General features: G+C 53.0%; 1 protein-coding gene across 1 annotated transcript in view; it reads left to right on the top strand.

Annotated features, from left to right (window-relative positions):
• Positions 1–17,511, top strand: part of KSR2 (kinase suppressor of ras 2) — a 334,988-nt gene that overhangs the window by 454 nt on the left and 317,023 nt on the right. The gene's annotated exons all lie outside the window — the stretch shown is intronic.

The following is a 17,511-nucleotide window of genomic DNA, read 5'->3' on the forward strand; positions in this document are numbered from 1 at the left end:
GCCCGCGGTCGGCCCGCGACCCCCTCCCGGACGCGGCCGTGTCGCACGGCTGGGCGGTGGTAGTAGTAGTAGTAATCGGTATTCCTTATTTCTCGCGACTCGGGCGGCTGTCATTGCCGTCGGCTTCCTCTCGAGGGGGGACTTCGTGGGCTCTGGGGGCTTCCCCCTCCCGCCTGTGGATCTGTTTATGTGCCACGGGGGCTTCTGTGCCCGACATGAAGGCGGGCGCTGCAGAGCGCCCACGTGACCTTGCGCATTCTGCAGGTGGTCAAAAGGTGCCCGGGGCTGGGGACTGGGGCTGCCGCGAGCGGACGCGGACTCCGGGCCTCCTTCCCCACCCCCACCCCCGGGGCTCCTTGGATTACGCGCCCCCCCCCCCAGATACGTGTGTTGGGGGAGAGTCCGTGAAGCTGCCCATCTCGAGTCCCATCGTTGAGATGCAGGGAGCTCTTGCAGGCCCAAGACATGTTAAAAGATGAAAAAAAAAAAAAAGCCTGGATCTGCACACACAGGTGGGGGAGCTACGCCGCAAAACCCAGGGGATCTGGGAGGCACCCTGGTGGGGGTGGGGTGGGGAGCCCGCTCTGGGGCGCGTCGTAACATTCTCTCCCGAAGAACTTGAGGGGGAGTTGGAAGCAGTTGGCGGAGGGAGGTGTTGGCGAAGGCAAAGTTACTCAGAACGAAGAGGCAGAAAGGATTTCTTCCCGGGCCCTGGGGTCTTCCCCCGAGAAGCCCCCTCCCCCTGCCTCCTCCCGGCCCCTGGGGAGCCCCGTGGCCCCCCCCCCCTCCGCTGGCTCCGCTCAGTTCGGCCGGGGAGCTCGCATCAGCAGGCTCTTGCCCAGAGGCTGGCGGCCGCGGCGCCCCGCGCAGGAGGAGGGGGTTCCTCGGGTGCCCGGTGCCGTGGGCTGTGGGGTCGGCTCATCCCCCCGCCCCGCTCCCCCGAGTTTCCCAGGCCCAGCTCTGGGCTGCGGGCTGAGCCCTCCTGCCCTGCGCTGCACCCCAGAGGCAGCCCCTGCCTCAGGCGCCTTCCGACTCTATTTTTTTTTCCTCCTTGGCTTGCAATCTAGCCGGATGGCAGCGTGCAGGAGGGTCAGTGCGCGTGCGGCTTGGCTCTCCTCGACCGCGCTCCGTTGGCATGCCTCGGGCCTCCGGAAAGCTGAGCCTCCGAAATGCAATCGGACCCGAGCCTGGAGGAGCCCGGAGGTGTCGGAGGGGAGGGAAATCTGCTTGGGAGGCTCGGCTTCTGTCTCGGAGCTTGGGGGGGGGGGGGGGCGGGGGAGCAGCCTGGCAGGGCCGGCCCGGGGTAGGGCCGGGCTGGGGGATGCTCTGGCCCAGCTCTGCGGTACTTCCATCAGAGGTGCAGAGCCCCCGCATCCACTTTGCGTGCAGAACCGCGCGAAGAAATCGCTCCCAAAAGGCCGCCGGAGGGCTGCTCCGCGGCTCGGAGCCTGTCTTGCTGGCCAGCTGGGCTGCTCCCTCTTTCTGCCCCCCGGCCCACATGCTGTCGCCTCTGCGCTCTGTCTGGCCGGGGCTGAGGTGGCAACGGTGCCCTTGCTGTGCTCTGGAGCGAGGTTTTCCTGGGAAGGCGGGGGCGGGAGGCCCCGTGTGGGGGCGGGATGCAGCTGCTGCTTCATCTTCCCAGCCTGCCGCTGCCCTCTTCGTCCATATTGCCCAGGCCCGGGGCCGGGTGCCCATTCGGGCTCCTGGCATCTCCGGGGCTAGGGTGCTTTTGAGGAGGGGCTGGCAGGACCCGCTCAAGTTCACGCAGGCTTCAGAAAACGCAGGATTTTTTTCCTCTTTTCTTTCAAATCACTGACAGTTGTCAGATGTTATCCATCCCCCTTCCTCCCCCCTGCAACACACACACCTGCCCAGGGGGAGCTTGTGAAAAACCATCCTCTGCCTCTTAATCCTACATGTGGAATCAGGTGGAATCGGAAGGGGCTGGGGTAGGTAGAGGCATTTAGTTCCAGGTCCGTGTTTCTGCGGCTTCCCTGGGGCCCCGTGGAGAAATGTGGACTTGTCCAGAGGCAGAGCCACATTTCAGCAGTTGGGTGGTAACTCTGCTCACCGCAAGCACTGCAGAAAGAATGACGTTGGACGAGACCATCCCCCCCACAAACTTAGAGAAACTTAGTAACATGCGTTTGTCTCTGGAGTTGCAAAGTCTGGCGACCTGGGCTAAGCTTTCAGAGGCTGTTGTTCCAACTTAGGGGGATAGGGCTAATGACACGTGGGCACCTCCGCCCCACTTTGGACCCGCTCATATTCACCACTTGGCTTTTCTGGAAGACCGTGTCCGTACCTGTTGTCGCCCGTGGAAAGAAATCTGAAGAGGATTTTCCTTTTCCATGACCAAAGGCAAACAGTGAAAAAATTCCCAGACCACCCAATAGTGGACGTCACATTCAGTGTTTGTTTTGCAGCAGGTCTTGCTAGAGGTGGCATGCACCCTAAGTGACATGGATGCCCCCAAAAACACCTTCCTGGGGGACTGCTTACAACAGGCTGTGCATTGATCGAGGCCCTCCTGCTTGTACTATATCTTGGTGCTGTTTTCGGCTTGGTTGGACTTGAGTAGGTTATTTTCGGGGTCTGAAAAACTAAACAAACAAAAACTTCCCCTTATGAATTAACGGCTGATACTTTGCTTGATGCTGTTTTCACCATATGGAAAGTTTCATGGTTTATTATTATCATTATTATTATTACTATTATTTTTTTTGGTTTTGGGGTCATACCCGGCGATGCACAGGAGTTATTTCTGGCTCATGTACTCAGGAATTATTCCTGCTGGTGCTCGGGGACCATATGGAATGCTGAGAATTGAACCCGGGTCAGCCCTACCTGCTGTGCTATCACTCCAGCCCCCTTATTATTACTTTCAGTGCTTTTTGGATCACTCCTGGCGATGCTCAGAGGTTACTCCTGGCTCTGCTCTCAGGAATCACTCCTGGCGGTGCTCAGGAGACCATATGGGGTGCCGGGGATCGAACTCGGGTCCACCGGGTGCAAGGCAAATGCTCTACTCACTGTACTATTGCTTCGGCCCCACTTCATGGGTTACTTTTGGGTAGTAAGTTGACCTGTTTTCGGGGAACAACCATAGAGTGTCCACAGCAAATAGCATGGGGACAGCGTGTGCGTCCACTGGGAATGGGTTCGCCTGCTGGACCACAATGGTCTTTAGTGCTGAAGGGGGCTTTTTGGACACACTCTGAGCTGTGTCCCGGCACAGTCTCCAGTCCTGCTCCGCCAGCTGCAGGACACACTCTGGGTGTGAGCCCATCCCAGCAGGTAGCAGGCAGGAAGGAATGGGAAGGACTTGGGCTTCCCTCGCTACCCCCTGGGGGTGTCCCATCATGTCCTCTCAGCAGAATGAAGGCCACTGGCCAGGTTAGGGGGCCGTGGTGGCACCCAGGCAGCAGACTCGCCAGCCACTTCCCTTTGAGTTGGGCCTCTGCTGGGGTGGACAGCCAGCCTCTTTGTTCAGGCTGGCTGTTGGGAATCCCTCCAGCCAGGAAGAATGATCTAGAGGATAAACGATTTGGAATGCTAACTTCTGACCCTCTCTGTAAGTCTTGGGCTAGCAGGGATTCCAATTGTTGACCCACAGATTAAGTTTTGGTGCCGTGGCTATCCTAGAGTCCCTCTGCGTCCTGCAGAGGTGATGGTGAGCAGAAAGGGAAACGTGGTCCAGGGGTCACCCTCTGGCAGAGCACCTGTAGCTGCCGAAGGATAGCAATACCGAGGAGGAGGAGGAGGAGGAGGAGGAAGAGGAGGAGGAGAAGGAGAAGAACGGCGACATGCCTGGTAGGGTGTGGAACTGACCACGTGGGAGGGAACAGCTTCGCTCCAAGAGCGAAAAGCAAGAACTCAAGTGGCGTTGCCAAAGCGTGTTCTCTGGAACTGGAGTTCTACGAGATGTTTGCATATTTCATCCTTTCAGTCAGTGCAGTGATCCAGGCATTTCCAGAGACTGGTGTGCAGGTTTCTGCAGCTGACAGTGCTCCTGCCGTGACTGCGACCGGGAGGGGTGCAAGGCCCAGAGAAACAGGCGCGTCCACAGTGGGATGACTTGGAGTCACCAGGGCTAACTCCCGGGCAGGGTGACCCGAGAGAGGGCAGAATCTCTGGCGCCCTATTTTTCCCCCTTAGATCTTAAGCAAATAGCTTTAATTCTTTTATTTATTTATTTATTTGTTCATTGCTTTTTGGGTCATACCCAGTGATGCTCAGGGGTTCCTCCTGGCTCTACACTCAGGAATCACTCCTGGCAGTGCTCAGGGGACCCTGTGGGATGCCGGGGATTGAACCCGGGTCAGTGGTGTGCAAGGCAAAAACCCTACCCGCTGTACTATCGCCCTGGCCCCACTTTAATTTTTTCCCATTAAAAAAAATTGAATCACAGGGAGATGCACATTTACAAAGTTGTTCATGATTGGATTTCAGTCCTAGAATGTTCTAGCACCTGTTTCTTCACTAGCGTACTTTCCCCACCACCAGTTGTCCTAGTTTTCCTCCCTCTCCTCCATCCAACCACCTGCCATTATGCATTATGGCAGGCACCTCTCTCTCTCTCTCTCGCCTCTCTTCTCTCTCTCTCTCTCTCTCTCTCTCTCTCTCTCTCTCTCTCCCCCCCCCTCCTTTTGGGCCTTCTGGTTTGCAATACAGATAATGAAAGGTTATCACATGCATCCCTTTACCTGTACCCTTCACCCCCCACACTCTTGTGGCAAGCTTCCAACCAGTGACCTGTCCTGATGGCCCCTGTTACACTCTCCTTGAATATTAGGCATGTGTGTGTGTGTGTGTGTGTGTAGTATCCCACAAACGAATGCAGTCATACTATACTTGTCCCTCTCCTGTCCCTCTTCTGACTCATTTCACGCAACATGATACTTTCCATATCACTCCATTTGTTAGCAGATCTCATGACTTCATTCTTCCTAACAGCTGCATAGTATTCCATTGTGTAGATGTACCATAGTTTCTTTATCCAGTCATCTGTTCTTGGGCTATTTTTTTTAAAATCATGGATTTTTGTTTTATTTGGAGCCATACCCTGGGATGCTCAGGGGGTAACTCCTGGCTCTGTGCGCAGGGTTCACTCCTAGCAGACCTCAGGGGACCTTAATGGGGTGCCAGGGATTGAACCAGGGTTTACGTGTCCAAGGCGAGCAGTTCACCCTCTCTACTATTTGTCCAGCCCCGAGGAATTTATTTTCTTGGTCTTGGGATTGACATTGTTGGCATCAGCGGTCATGATCTTCCATCTGGGGGGCCTGATGCTAGCCCCCAGAAATCTCCTGCTGATCCTCAGGAAGGTCACCCCTGCTTCACTGGCAGAGACAATCAATGGCCAGTCCACAGGGGCTCCTCTGGACTTGTGAAAAGGTTGAAAAGCCTTCGATTTGGGTTCTGCTGGGCCAACCCGCAGGGCAGCGGTCAGGGGACTGGTGATCCTGTGTGCCGGGCAGGCCATCAAGGGCTGCGAGTGTGTGGGGTGCTCCCTGCATGTGAACCCTAAGCCGTGGCGGCCCCTTCAAGCCCCACTTGACCAGCGCAGAGCGGAGCTGGACAGAGTGTCCGAGGAAATGAACGAAGATCACTCGTTCTTCGGCCCACCTGGACGGTCAGAACAACCACTGTTCCGTGCCCTTGAGCCTGCAGAGGTTCTAGGTTCCCCAGACAGGGACGGTCCCCGAGGGCGCCCATCACACCTGGGCTGCACAGTCCCACGCAGCAGAGAGGATCTGGCACCTGGTTTTACCGGCCCTGAAATGTGACATGGACATCATTTTCACCTATCCTGAAGTCATTTTCCATTTTTTTCCCATTTATTATCAGTTTTGGCCACACCCGTCAGTGTTCAGGGCTTCCTCCCGGCAGGGCTCAGGGCACAGACAGAGTGCCAGGGCTTGAACCTGCGTTGGTCACGTGTAAGGCAAATGCCCTACCCACTTGTACTATCTCTCTGGACTTGACGATTATTTTCATTTTGGGGGGGTCTCCTGTACAGTGTGCGGGGGCCACTCCTGGTGATTCTTGGCCAATCGTGCCAATGATTTAATACAAACAAAGGTTGAGGATGAGATGTGGCCGGGGCTTGCAGTACCGGAGATGACCCGGGCCTCCCCCGGAGGTGCTTGGGGGCCTATCGGGCTGCATTTGGTGATGTTTAGGGGACCATGGGGCACAAGCCATCGAAATGGGTTGGCTGCATGAAGGTGCATGCCTTAATTCCTGTACTGTCTTTGTCCCTGACATTTATATGTGTCAAAACTGTGTTTTGATTTTGGGTCTTGCAAAATAATAGGCGTTGGGTCAGTTTGGCCCCTGGACGATAAGCTTGCAGGTCTGTGGTCGAAAGTGGTGGGTTCCATTCTTCTCGGACTGGCACAGGTCCATCTGCAGACCAGAGGGGCAAGTCCATAAGTGAGTTGTGAGAGCAGGTGACACTAGGGCTGGTGGGCACTGGCCAAGGACAGGTGTCCTGAACTGATTTCTTTGAGTTAAAGGTCAAGAAGAGGGTTTGGGTGAGGGTGAATAAGTGCAGAACTTTCTTATTTTTCAAGGACACTTTAGCCATACTCATTTATTGATTCTTTTCCCTACCATTTCAATGATTGATAGCTGGGTTACAACCCATATCTGGACTTAATCATGTTACTAAATTTGAACATTTTTGGTTTGGTTTTTGTTTGGTTGGTCCAACTCCGGTGATGCTCAGGGATCACTCCTGGTGGTGCTCAGTGGACCGTATGTGGTGCTGGGGATTGAACCTGGGTTTGCTGCGTGCAGGGCAAGTGTTCTACCCACTGAACAGTCTCTCCACCGCCTTGACCTAATTACGTTTGGACTTTAGACGGCCATGCGTGTGTCTCCCACGATTCCGTGGGCTGGGATTGGCTGGGGGGTTCTCCCGTTAGTCTCGCAAGGGCTCCCTTTCCACGTGGCAGTCCCAGCCGGTGCCCTGGGATTCTGAACTGGTCTCAGCATTCCCAGGAGGGGCCAGAACAGAAGGTGCAAGGCTTCTTGGGAGTTGGAAGTTATTCTGTCACTTGTGCAGTATGTTGTGAGTCAACACAAGTCACGTGGTCACCCTGAACAGGGATGAGGAGGAGGTGGGAGAAGGTGCAGCGGGATTGCCTTGGGACAGGGACCAGCATCGGGTGAGTGCTCACCGTGAACCCAGCACTGTTTTAGGCCAGACAGGTAAGGCTGCGGCTCTCGCGATGCTTGCCTTGAAGCATGGCTGTCAGTGGGAGAGGGCCCCAGGTGGACGGCAAATTAGTAAGCCGGCAGATGTTGGTTAGGGCGTCGTGGAGGCCAGAGGTGTCAGACTCCAAAATAGCAAATGTCTTGTTCTTGCCCCTCGAGCAGCTCCAGCTGAGGAAGATCTCTGAGCTTTTGCATCCTGGAGCACAGTATTTATTTGCAAAGAAAGGGGGGACAGTCTAGAGAAGATACACTATCACCATCCTCCCCTTGTTCACCAATTTGCTCCAGCGGGCACCAGTAACATCTCCATTGTGAGACTTGTTACTGTTTTTTGGCATATCGAATATGCCACAGGGAGCTTGCCAGTGTGGGTGGGATACTCTCGGTAGCTTGTCAGGCTCTCTGAGAGGGATAGAGAAATCGAACCCGGGTTGGCCGAGTGCATGGCAAATGCCCTACCCGCTGTGCTATCACTCCAGCCCAGAGAAGATACGACCTTTCCCAAATCTCACCCCCAAAGGCAATGGGCGCTGCATGCTAGACTATGATCCCAACCCTGCAAGGAAGAGGGCTGGTGGGTGCGGGAAGGAGGTACGTGGCTGAGTCCAGGAGTCCCGGCCACGGCTCCGAATACGCCATTGGGCCCGGGTGCGTTATGACAGAACCGGCCACCCAGAGTGTGGTGGCTCAGAGCGACAGTCCTCTGGTTGGTCTTGTGTTCCCGCTGTCGGGGTTGGATGCCACTGGCGAGCTGTGCTGATCTTTCCTCTCTGACTCCGGCGGGGAGGTACTCGTCTGATGAGGCAGCAGGGGCGGATGGCCCGAGATAGACCAGGGATGGCTCAGTGGTGGTGGGATTGCTGCTGGCTGGCGAGGAGGTATCTGTCCTCCCTCCCACCCACCTCCTCTTCAGGCAGAAGAGCTGGATTTCTTCCAGCTGGGTTCCAGGGGGACAAGCCCCCCGCTCCCCCGCCCCATCTCCTCTTTTTTTCTTTTGGGGTCACAGCCAGCAATGCTCAGGGGTTACTCCTGGCTCTGCACCCAGGAATCACTCCTGGCGGTGTTTGGGGGACCATTTGGGATGGCCGGGATTGAACCCAGTCAACTGCGTGCAAGGAAACACCCTCCACGCCGTACTGTTGCTCCAGCCCCCCCCCCCCCCCCATCTCCTCTTAAGCCTTTGCTACTCACTCATTGGCCCCAGCAAGGATGGTGGATATGGGGATACGGCCAGCATCAATATGGTCCCTCCTCAAGGGGACAGGGCCAGCCATGACGGTTCCATGGGGAATAACGAACGTCTACAGGCGCCTAGCACAGCTTTGCAGGAAGAAGCCAGCCGGAGGCCGGGAGGCTGCAGGGCTAAGGCATACCTTGTGTGTGGCCGGCTGTGGTTTCTGTGGCCCCCAGAGGCCCCAGGCATCGATGGGCGGGGTCCTGGAGGCCCCTGATCATGACCCCAGGCAGTCCTGAGCATCCCGGGGCCGTGTCAGTGAGCCTCCGGCTGGGAATCACTCCAAGGATGCCCCTACTGCATCCCGAGTCCCACTTGGGAGAACCCCCTCCAAAAGAAGTCAGTTCAGAGCGGCCAGAGAGGCAGCTCAGTGGGCTGAGTGAGTGTTGTGCGTGCGGGCGGCCTGGGCTTGACCTCCGAGCTCCATCCTCGTCCTGTTCACTTCGGAGCGAGTGTTCGGGCTCACCCTCAGCGGAGCTCGTGTTAGCACTGCCACGCGGGCCTGGTGGGTGACTGTTCTACAGAGCGGGTGCCCCACCTTCTCACTCGTTCCTGGGGGACTCTTGACTTGCTTCCCTCCTGTAGCTCCTGTGAACGTTGCTACAAACTCTTTTTTTTTTCTTTTTGGGTCACACCCGGCGATGCTAAGGGGTTCCTCCTGGCTCTGCATTCAGGAATTACTCCTGGCGGTGCTTGGGGGACCCTATGGGATTCTGGGAATCGAACGCAGGTTGGCCACGTGCAAGGCAAACGCTCTTCCTGCCGTACTATCGCTCCAGTCCCCACAGGTATCTCTTTGAGTCTCCGCTTGAACTCTCTCTTTATCCTCCTCCTCTTCCCTTCTGCGGCTGCTGTAGGGGTGATGGGGGCATCAGAGGTCCTGCACACTGGCCCATGGTGCTTGCGCTCTTGGTGGAGCCTGTGTGGGGTCTCACACTGGGTGGCAATATTTACTTTCTGGGCTGATGTGCTTGCTGGCGGTGCCCTTGGCTGCTGGGTTTGCACACCGAATTCCGGAGCCCCAATGGTGGCGGTGGTGTTGGAAGCGGGGGGATGGGGTGGGGTGCACTGTGCTGGGCTGTGGTGGGCCAGAGTTCTGTGCGCTTGCCTTGGAGCTGGGGACCACATGGGCAGTGCCCCTTGGATCCCACTTGGTGGGTAGGGGTGTGCCCGAGGAGGAATTGGAAGCCTCAGATGCCCGTACGTCTGACACTGTGCCATGGAGCCTTGTTCCCACCATCCCCCACTCCCCCTGGATATTTAGGGTTTATACCCCAGAGTGGAATTGCGGGGCTATAAACATGATACTCCTCTGTTTGTGTTTTGGAGGAATCTGTACTGATGCCTGCCGGGCTCACTAGGGTCTACTTCCCCACATCCTCTCTCTGTCCTTCCTCCCGCTCCGAAGCGGCGAGCCCACAGAGCCTTCTGTTTGCATGTCGCTCGTGACTAGCAAGGTCCAGCATCCTTCCACGTGCATGCTGGACGTTTGTAAGTCTTCTTGGGAGCAATCCAGGCAGCTTCTGATCTGAGTGAGTGAGTTGTTCCTGTGTTTCCTTTTTGTTTTCTTGTTTGTTTGTTTGTTTGTTTTCTTTTGGGTCACACCCAGTGATGCTCAGGGGTCACTTCTGGCTCTGCACTCAGGAATTACTCCTGGAGGTGCTTGGGGGGCCCTATGGGATGCTGGGAATCGAACCTGGGTTGGCCGCATACAAGGCAAACTCGCTACCCACTGTACTATTGCTCCAGCCCCTGTGTTTCCTTTCTGGGGGAGGGAGCACCCCAAGAGGTGCTCAGGGTTTACTCCTGGCTCTGTGTTACTCAGGGATAATAATCCTGGCACTCCCTGGGGCACTGTGTGGGGAGCAGAGAGCAAAGCAGTACTGGTTGCATGTCAGGCACTGTGCCCCCCCCCCCGCCCCATACTATCTGGGAGGCCCCATCTGAGAGAGTCTTCACAGTTAGGATTCTTCTCCTCCTTCAGTGGGGCCACATCCCTCCTTGTGACTTCTGACCTTTGATTCAAACTCTCTAGAGTGGAGAGAAGTGAGAATGAGGCCGGCCCTGTGCCTGTGGTGGGGAAAACAACTCAAGAAGAGTTTGTACCTAGCGCCAGACCAGACCAGGCCAGAGGGTGTCAGATGCAAAGGCGGCAAACAGGCCCCCCCAGCCTCATGAGCGTGAACTTCTTTCTCATCCCAGAACCTGGCGTGCATTTTCCTTCACCAGTGCACCTCCACTCCCGAGAGGGCCATGCCGAACAAAAATAGCCACGAACGTTTTTTTTTTTTAGTGCCCATCGACCAAAGTGGTGGACAGTGTTTGGGCAGAGCTGGTGGAACCAGGTGAATTAATGGGGCCAGGACGATAGGGTAGGGCGCTTGCCTTGCATGCGGCTGACCTGGGTTCGATTCCTGACATCATGCCTTACGGTCCCCTAAGCCTGCTGGGAGTGACCATGGAGCACAGAGCCAGGAGTCAGCCCTGAGCACCACTGGGTGTGCACCCCTCTCCTCCCCCACCAAAAAAAAGAAGTTAAAAAAATAAAAAGGAGGTGAATAGGACCATCAGTGGATCCCTCCCCAGGGACCTTCCGTTTTTGATTGGCTAGGAGGTAGAACAAGTTTTCGTGCCACTTTGTGTGTTTTATTCCTTATCAGACTTAGAGAAAGAGTGCTTTGTGATACCCTTGAAAAGCAATATGCTTAACATCTCTGCTGTCCCGTAAAGCCCTGACTGGATTTCTAACCCTTAGCTCCTAGGACTGCCCTCGAACAGGGACACCTGCCTGTGGCAGTTTCCATAATCGCTGTCAGTGATCCCAATAACTTGGCCTGAGTAAGTTTGTCTCCCCACCCCTCAGCCCCCAAGGTTTCATCAGGACACTTGTCCAGTGTATGGCCAAGTGGAAGATGCTTTCCATTTACTCCTTAGTGCCATGATTTTTTTCTTTTTGGGTCACACCTGGCGATGCTCAGGGCTTACTCCTGGCTCTGCACTCAGGAATCACTCCTGGTGGTGCTCGGGGAACCATATGGGATGCTGGGAATCGAACCCGGGTCGGCCGTGTGCAAGGCAAATGCCCTACCCGCTGTACTATTGCTCCAGCCCCATTTGTGCCATGATTTTGCTCTCTTGCTTGTATTGCATCTCTGTCCACCTGGCTGGCCTCTCTCCAACCGTGAATCCATCTTACTATTTTTTTGATAGAGTCAAAATGAACAGCAGACTCCAGCCTGATCCCCTTAAAGACATCAGCAAACGTGTCAGTAATGAGAGTTCAGCGTTTGTGTGTTGTGCTCTAGACTGTGGTGCAGGGCTGGAGACAGAACGCCGTGAACTCGAGGGGCACCTCGTGGTTCCCTGAACACAACCAGGAAAGAAGCACAGCAGAACACAGAACCGGGAGCAATGCTGGGTGGGGCCCAAAGGACAAAATAAAGTCTAGCACAATGGAAAACGGGTCCGAAGAGTATGTTCACTGAGTTTTGACAAATGCTAATGGAACTGAAACTTTGACTGAGATTTAGAACATCTATCATCATCACGGTGAATCCTTATTGCTTGCTATTTTTTTTTAAAAAAAACTTTCTCCGCGGCAGGCAACTGGAATAGAGAAAGGATCACTGAGACAATGATGGTTGTAGGAATAGCTCGGAATGGAAGATGTGTGCTGAAAGTAGAAAAAGGACACAACGTGATAGCCTCTCAGCATCTGTATTGCAAACCGTAATGCCCAAAAGTAGAGAGAAAGTATGGAGGAAATTGTCTGCCATAGAGGCAGGGAGAGGGTTGGGAAGAGGGAGATACTGGGGAATTGGTGGTGGAGAATGAGTACTGGTGGAGGGATGGGTGTTTGATCACTGTATGATTGAAACTCAGACATGAAAGCTTGTAACGTAGCTCACATTGATTCACTTAAAAAAAAGCCAGCTTTCTCCCCACCCTAGCCTAGTGTTCATAAACGAACAGATCTATGAGCTTCAGCTAGGACGTACAGTCACAATGAGGCTCTCGAGTGATTTGGATATTTTTGATATCTCATCGTGCTGTCTTGTCTCTGGCCCTTAACGGTTTTTTTTTCCACTCTGAAACTCTTTCATTTTTCTCCTTTTCAGTTAACCCCACTCCCTTCTGCTACCTCCCTGGCAACCATTGATTTGCCATCTCTTACTATTGTTTCGTCTTTTGGAGAATGTTACATAAGCCATAGAATGTGTAGCTTTTAAGACCAGCTTCTTCCACTTAGCACAATACCTTTGAGATTTATCCAAGTGGTTGTATGTATCAATATTTCATTTCTTTAAATTGCTCAGTATTATTCTATCGTCGGCATGTTTGCTTAGCCATTTATTTACCCTTTGAGGGATTTTTGTTCTGATTTTGTATCCTGTGTCCCTGATGCGCACATGTAAGCCCTAACCCCCTCCCCCCATCCCTCTCCCCTTTTGATCCCTTGGAATTTTCTACCTTGTCAATCGTGTTGGTAAATAGGAACAGTAACATATTTTAAATTTTATGAATTTTATTTCGTTTTATTGACTCACTGTCCTGACTGGGACTGTCAACTACGATTTGTTTGTTTGTTGTTTTGTGTGTTTGCCTGCACCTGACCGTATGCAGGGCTTATTCTTGACTTAACACTTAGGAGTCCCTCCTGGCAGGCGCAGGGGACTGTACAGGCTGCGAGAGGGAACCTGGGTCAGCTGTGTGGTAGGCAGACACCTTCCCTGCCCTGCTGCCCTCCCGCCCGTCATTGTGCTATTGGCGAGAGGTAGCAGGTGTAAGTCTCAGCCTTACGGGGAGAGCGTTTGCCTAAGTGTTCCAGCTGATAGCAATCTAATGGACTGATCGTGGGTGGGGGCAGAGATAGTACAGGGGTGGGGCACAGTTAAAGCGTTGGCGCTGAGCACTGCCACCTGTGGTCCCCAAGCATCACTGGGAGGGGACACTCAGTCTCCTGAGCACCGTTTGGAAGGTTCCTCCAAATGATATTTAAATTTAAATTTAAAGGCCCTCCCGTTGTTCATCGATTTGCTCGAGCGGGCCCAGTAACGTCTCCATTGGAGATTTTGTTGTTACTGTGTTTGGCATATCGAATACATCACGGGGGGCTTGCCAGGCTCTGCCGTGCGGGCGAGGTACTCTCGGTAGCTTGTCGGGCTCTCCGAGAGGGGCGGAGGACTCGAACTCGGGTCGGCCATGTTGGCTGCGTGCAAGGCAAACGCCCTACCGCTGTGCTATCGCTCCAGCCCCAATGATATTAGCATGGAATTTTTTTTTTAGCTTTACTTTATAAGGTTAGGGTAAATTCTCTTCCACGTTCATAGGGACTTTTAAAAAAATATTATTATTATTTTAATTGAATCATCGTGAGCTACAGTTACAAAGCTTTCGTGTTTGAGTTTCAGTCATACAGTGATCGAACACTCATTCCTCCACCAGTGCACATTCTCCACCACCAGTATCCTCAGTATTCCCACCCCCCATTCCCTGCCTGTATGGCAGACAGTTTACCCCATACTCTCTCTCTACTTTCGGGCATTATGGTTTGCAATATGCAATAAAGGCCATCATGTTTGGTCCCTTATCTGCTTTCAGCACACATCCCCCATCCCACGTGATCCGTCTAACCCTCACTGACTCAGTGATCCCTTCTCTATCCCAGCTGCCTTCTCCCCCAGCTCATGAGGCAGGCTTCCAACTATGGAGCAGTATTCCTGGCCCTTGTTGCTACTGTCCTTGGGTGTCAGTCTCATATTATGGGTTACACTCATAATGAATTATACCTGCGTTACTGAGATCAAGGGTCCTGTTGATGGGCCAGTCTTATAATATGTTGCTAGATTTGATTTATTAGTATCGCGCAGAAGATTCCAGGGTCTTTTTTCATGAAGGATTGGTCTGTGTCTGCTTTTTTCTTGGTGTGGGGGACACACCCAGCAGTGCACAAGGATTACTCCTGTCTCTGTGCTCATGGATCCCTCCTAGCAGAGATCTGGGGTCCATATGTGGTGCCACGGGTCAAACTTGAGTTACTTAAATTCTTTTAAATGCTCTCCCCACCTACCCACTGTGCTAAAGTCCAGCCCAGACCCTTCCTTTCTTTGTGGAGTTTTTGTGTTCAGTTTCAGAACGGAGTAACACTGGCCTCATAAAACGAGTTGAGAATTGCTTCTTCCACTGGCTTCTAGGAGAGATTGTAAGGAATGGGTATTATTTCTTCTTTAGATGCTTTACATGTTGGTAGAATGCACTAGGGAACTATCTGGGACTTAAAGATTTTTTTAGTGCAACATTTTAAAAATATGTATTTTGGTTTTAGGGTCACACCCAGTGTTATTCAGGAACTCTCCTGGTGGTGCTCAGGGGACTATATGGGATGCGGGAGATCAAAGCCAGGTTGGCCATGCAAGGCAAACGCCTTACCTGCTGTTGGATGGCTGTAGCCCTACTACAGCATTTTCAGCTACAAAATTCTGCTATTTATTATTTATGTGAGTGCTTCTTGATTTTTAAGGGATCAGTACATTTTCTCTGAGTTGTTGCAAGTACCATCGGATTCCCTGAGACACCTAGTGTCTGTGGACCCAGAATGATGTCCCCTCTTTCATCACCAGTTTTGCTGATGTGTCTCTTTATTTCATTTTTTGTTTTGGGTACTTCTTTGCTGGAGCGATAGCACAGCGGGTAGGGCGTTCGCCTTACACGCGGCCAACATGGCCGACCCGAGTTCGATTCCTCCGCCCCTCTCGGAGAGCCCGGCAAGCTACCGAGAGTATTCGATATGCCAGACACAGTAACAACAAAGTCTCCAATGGAGACGTTACTGGGCCCGCTCGAGCAAATCGACGGTCAATGGGAGGGCCTTTACCTTTACCTTTACCTTACTTCTTTGCGGGGAGGGGGCACACTTAGTGATGCTCAGGGGTTGCTCCTGGCTCTGCACTCAGGAATCACTCCTGGCGGTGCTTGGGGGACCCTATGGGATGCTGGGGATCGAACTTGGGTTGGCTGCGTTCAAGGCAAACGCCCTCCCTGCTGGACTGTCGCTCCGGCCCTCTTCCTCTTCCTCTACTCTACAGCAAGTGTTCTTAGAACCCCTCTCTTCAAAGAACCATGCTTTGGGCTGCATTTTCCCTCCCCTCCATTTTAAAAATCCTTTCAGCTTTATCGGCTTGTCGTGATTATTGTGCCTACTTTGTCATTACGCTTATTTCCTTTCTTTTGCTTGCTCTGGGTGTACATTTATTTTTTTCTATCTTCTGTTCTTCCCTGGGACCCCACACGTGGACCCCAATTCTCCATGGCACAGGAGCTGGCACCAGGGCTTGTACTCACAGCCTCGGAGTTCTCAGGCAAGTACTTTAAGTCACGGTGTGACTTTCTGGAGTCTCCCTTCCTATTTTGGGGGGAGGACCACGCCTGGCAGTGCTCAGGACTTAATCTTGGCTCTGAGCTCAGGAATCCCTCCTGATGGGACTCAGGGACTCTCTCTCCTTCTTTATCTCTTTCTCTGTTTTTTTAGGGGGGAATCATGCCCAGTGGTCTCAGGGGCTACCCCCAGCTCTGCGCTTGGGGGACCAGGCAGTCCTGGGGCGCCAGCTCGGAGCTTCTGGGTGTAAAGCATGTGCCAAGCCTGCTGGACTATGTCTGTGTCCTTTCAGTTACCTCCCCCAACCTTAATCTTTTAGGAGCTGCAGCTAGTGGTGCTTTTGGAACCATAAGGTGCTAGGAATTGAACCCAGGGCCTGGCACAACCTCTGGTGGTCTAGGTGGTATGTGCTTGGTGGTCCCCTGGGTGACTGCCTTGAAAATGAAAGCTTTATAAAGCTGCCTTTGTGTGTCCTAAAGAAATTGAGAGAAAAAATAAGGCTCTTTCCCATCTCAGACCTGATTTCTTTCTATTTTTTTTGGGGGGGGGGAATTTAGGGGACTAGATGATTTGGGGCATATCTGTCCGTACTCAGGGCTTCCTTCTGGCTCTATGTTCGGGGTTCATTTCTGGAATGGCTCAGAGGACCATAAGCAACCCTAGGGTGGCTGTATTCTCTCTTTGGGCTGGAGCGATAGCACAGGAGGTAGGGTGTTTGCCTTGCACGTGGCCGACCCAGGTTTGATTCCTCCATCCCTCTCGGAGAGACAGGCAAGCTACCGAGAGTATCCCGCCCGCACTCACGGCAGAGCCTGGCAAGCTCCCTGTGGCCTATTCAGTATACCAAAAACAGTAACAAGTCTCACGATGGAGACATTACTGGTGCCTGCTCAAGCAAATCGATGAACAACGGGAGGACAGTGCTACAGTGCTATTCTGTCTTCAGCCAGACATGATCATTTTCTAGAAAGAGCATGAGAGTGCCCACTTGTGACCCTCTCGGAGTTTTAAGAGTGGAGTGTTAGTGGCTTTGCCTCTTCAGGAAAGATAAACTGCAAGAGGTAATGGTCTCACAGACACCTGTGAGTTAATAAAAATATGTAAGGCCACTTCATTCTATCTGTGAATCAACTTATTGATGAGCTAAGTGACTCGGGAAGGCTTGAATTTTTTTTTAAATTCAAAGTGCACATTTTTCAGTTGAGATAAATAGTGTTTGAGTCATGTCAGTGACAAGGAAGCCTAATTCGAGCTGATCGTTTTTTGTCGTTGTTATTGTTGAAATAAGAGCAGAAATGCGAGTGGGTTTTACAGCTGAGGCCGCACTGATTTCCTGGGCTGCTTCCTGAGATCAGGAAAACTCACCGAGGAAAATAGGCCAGAGGTAGAATCCTTGCGAGGGGGCATAACCATGGTAACCCGGAGAGTAAATGTCACTTCCGGGGAAGCTGGCGTGGCCTCTGGTTGCTGTCAGCGTTTCAACTTCCAGAAATCCAAACTCCGCACTAAAGAGCAGGCGCGGATGCTTTGTGATGTGACCCAGAACTTGGCCCCTCGCCCCTCCAGGGCGACTGTCTTCTGAAATGGTCTGAGGAAAAGGGACAGATCATCAGCTCAGGTGAAATCATTTGTGAGCGCACGGTCTGATGATTTCTCTATCAGATTGGCCCTCAATGAT

Source organism: Sorex fumeus, unplaced genomic scaffold (assembly GCF_029834395.1).
Source record: "Sorex fumeus unplaced genomic scaffold, SorFum_2.1 ptg000083l, whole genome shotgun sequence".
Lineage (NCBI taxonomy): Eukaryota > Metazoa > Chordata > Mammalia > Eulipotyphla > Soricidae > Sorex > Sorex fumeus.